Source organism: Odontomachus brunneus, unplaced genomic scaffold, assembly GCF_010583005.1.
Source record: "Odontomachus brunneus isolate Ranch 3 - 2012 unplaced genomic scaffold, Obru_v1 Obru_scaffold_393, whole genome shotgun sequence".
Classification (NCBI taxonomy): domain Eukaryota; kingdom Metazoa; phylum Arthropoda; class Insecta; order Hymenoptera; family Formicidae; genus Odontomachus; species Odontomachus brunneus.
In genome coordinates this window covers 59,402-62,644 of record NW_022639843.1, presented here as the reverse complement: position 1 = coordinate 62,644, position 3,243 = coordinate 59,402, and positions in this window count along the sequence as shown.

The following is a 3,243-nucleotide window of genomic DNA, read 5'->3' as shown; positions in this document are numbered from 1 at the left end:
ATACTTGCTCTTCTGTTTTTGTGTTCTTGCCTCAGCTGAGTGAACAGCTTGTTCGTGAGTAACTCGATCCAGTGTCAGCCACAGCTCAGGCTCCAACGATTTTGCAAGAGAGAGATGTAATTTTAATAGTTTTTGGGATATCTCAGCCAAGTTCTTCTTGGTGGCTGAGATTCGGTCTTTGACTAACCTCAACGATGCCTGACGTAGAATGCCTTTGGCCTGGTTAGAAAATAGAAATGGGTTTTTTAATTGAAAGCATTTCGGTACTACATGATGGTCGCGGCACCGTTTCAAAAATGCTAGGGAGCATAGTTGGACATGCACTTTCTGAGTTTGGAAAACAGATTTACCGACCCTAGAATAGCCTCTCCGTGCAGGCTTTTAATACTAGATTTGAGGCTTTCACGGCCATTGATACAATGTCTAGGTATAGCTTCCGGAATGGAGCCGTGTCTTGAATCAGCGATATGCCGACGTTTCGCAAACGTTGCCGTTTGCATCATCAGGGCTGAGAACTCTGATACTGAGCTCCCTTGGGTAAAGGTAGTCCTTATATGCCCCCTCCCCCCCCTTCGTGTTGATGGTGTTTAGGAAGTAGGGGACGAGGCTTGAATCCAGCCAATCAGTGTATTTTAATTGATCAGCTGGTCAATTAAAAATTCTGAAGGTTATCGCTTTGTCATTTTATCTAAGTAGTAGACACAGTAAGCATCTGATATTTAGCGGCGTTTCGAAGAACCACGTGGTGGCCCGTACTGGGAAATGGCCGGTACTGGGAGAGGTTTCCCTATATAACCATAAAGTATAGACTTTTCTTTGCAATTTCAAAAAGAGGTAGATTTTTTTCGCAAAGTTTCGACATATCTAGGGGAGCGATTCATTGCACGCTGCAAACTCCTCGAAGACTAAGCACTCAAAGTTACCCATGCATTGATTTAAATCGCTTAAGACCGGGAATACAATAAGTGTAGTAAGCTTTATGCATTAAGAAATTAAACAATCCTAGTTGACTTTTACAAGAATAATCGAATGAGGTTTGTTAATTTCTTATGACTTAAAGCTTACTACACTTATTGTATTTCCGTCCTAATTTGACGTACTGTATTATGGAATGAATTCTTTTCATAAATCTTATGATAAAAATTGTAAAACATCGTTGTTTTCTTACAAATTAAGAAAAATAAAAAAGAACAAATAACGTTATAAGGTTCTTATAAAAATCAATTTAATTCTAAATATAAACAGTAGATATGTAAAAGTCGATTTTTCGCTGGTGTTATGTAGGTTTAATATAAAGAAACAATTAATACAAGTTTCCAATTAAAGCTAGTTTCTCTTGAAGAGACTTTTCTCTGCTTCTTAAAAGAATGCTATACGCGATTGCGAACTTTAAAAGCGTCGGCAATGTAGTACGCGTCGGCTTAGGACAGACGCTAGATGGCAGTGTATGTTCGACGCGGCCCCATCACTGATAGAATTAAGAAATTGAACGAACTTACAGTGAAGTTCGATTGTAATTATGCTGTTTCGTCTGAATGGATATAATTATGTAGTCGCGCTCCGTCGCGGCTCTTCCAACGGGTTTTAAAAGTACTCCAAAAATTCCAAGAGATGGCGCTCCCGTAACGGCCCCGTTGCGCCGTTGCGAGCGTCGGAACTTCATTATTTCAAAGCGGCCAAATCTGATTTCGGGGATGGGTGAGTGGGAGTATCCATTCAGACGAAACAGCGTAATTACAATCGAACTTCACTGTAAGTTCGTTCAATTTCTTAATTATGCTAGTTTTCGTCTGAATGGATATAATTATGTAGCTGTTTAAAGCTAAGATTTGGCTACTAAGGCGAATAAAAACAGCAACTGAACTTTTATTCGAATACTCGTGAACGTCTTTAAAATATAGCTGAATCCTGGCGATCTTCACATTACATATGAGAAAAGTTACATATTAAGAATGGTAGCTTGAAAAGCCGAGTTACGTACAATTGGTCGGTTATAGAATCGCGCGAAAACGTCTGAAGACTCGCTCCAGCTTGCAGTGCGCCAGATCTCGTCAATGTTGATACCTTTGCTAGCCGCCAAAGAAGTAGAAGCGTGGCGGGTAGAGTGCGCTGAGAAGATAGAAGTATCTACCCCCGCCGCCTCCAGTGTCGATTTGACCCATTGATCTAATGTCTGCGAAGAGACAGGGTTATGTGGCTTGCGAAATGAAATAAAAAGGGAGTCAAAGTCAATCTCACGGAGCCCCCGCGTGAGTGTAAGATAATGTTTAACTAGAGAGAAGATGTAGAGTTCTGGATTTTCCAAAAATGGTTTAAAGATGAGTAACGGTTGAGATTTTCCCACTCTGGAAATTTTGAGACGTGCTGGGATTTTAATAATCACGGGCTCCGATATGACTATATTGGAGAATTTTATAGCTGCAAGCGTTTGCATTCTTTACGCCGTCATGAGGGCAAGAAGAATGGCTAGTTTCTTAGAAACGCGTTCCAGAGACAGTGTCTCGTAGGGATGTAGCTTAGCAAGGTGGTCGATGACCGGAGACGGGTCCCAGGTAAAGTCGTATCGTGGTCGTGGTAGATTTAACACGGCGACGCCCTTAAGGAATCTCTTAATCGGAGTGATCCTACTTCCGTTGAGCAGATAAGAGAGATAGCCGTACGAGAGATAGCCGTAAGAGAGATAACGATACGTATTCAGAGTAGAATATGAACTCGTGTTTGCCAGGCGAGAGGATAAGAACTTCAGAACCATGCTAGTTGGTGGAGAAAGGAGACATTTTTCTCCCCACAGAATCGCCATCAGTCGAAGAGGCTTTGCGTATTGGGCAATTTTGGAGTCCGTGATTGATGCTATTGTTGCTTCGATCGCCGCCGCTGGTATACCCTTCCTCAAAAACGTTTGGCGGATAATCTTGCGGCCACCAGGGAAATCTTAGTCCACTCTGGATGAAAATCTTTGAAAGGAGACGATAGCATATTACGATCAGGCTCAAACCGGATTAGTTGCTCAACTATGAGCTTAGTGAACAAAGGGAACCAAGATTGTGCCGGCCACCAAGGGACCACCAGGACTCCATCATCTCTGTTCGATATTAATTTCCGCAGTACTCTAAGAATGAGAATAGAAGGGGGGGGGATGCGTAAAAGAAGAAATTGCCCCAGTCTAGAGAGAACGCGTCTACCACATGTGCCATCGAGTCAGGTAACCAGGAGGCGAAACGCGGGCATTTCGCATTAATAGAG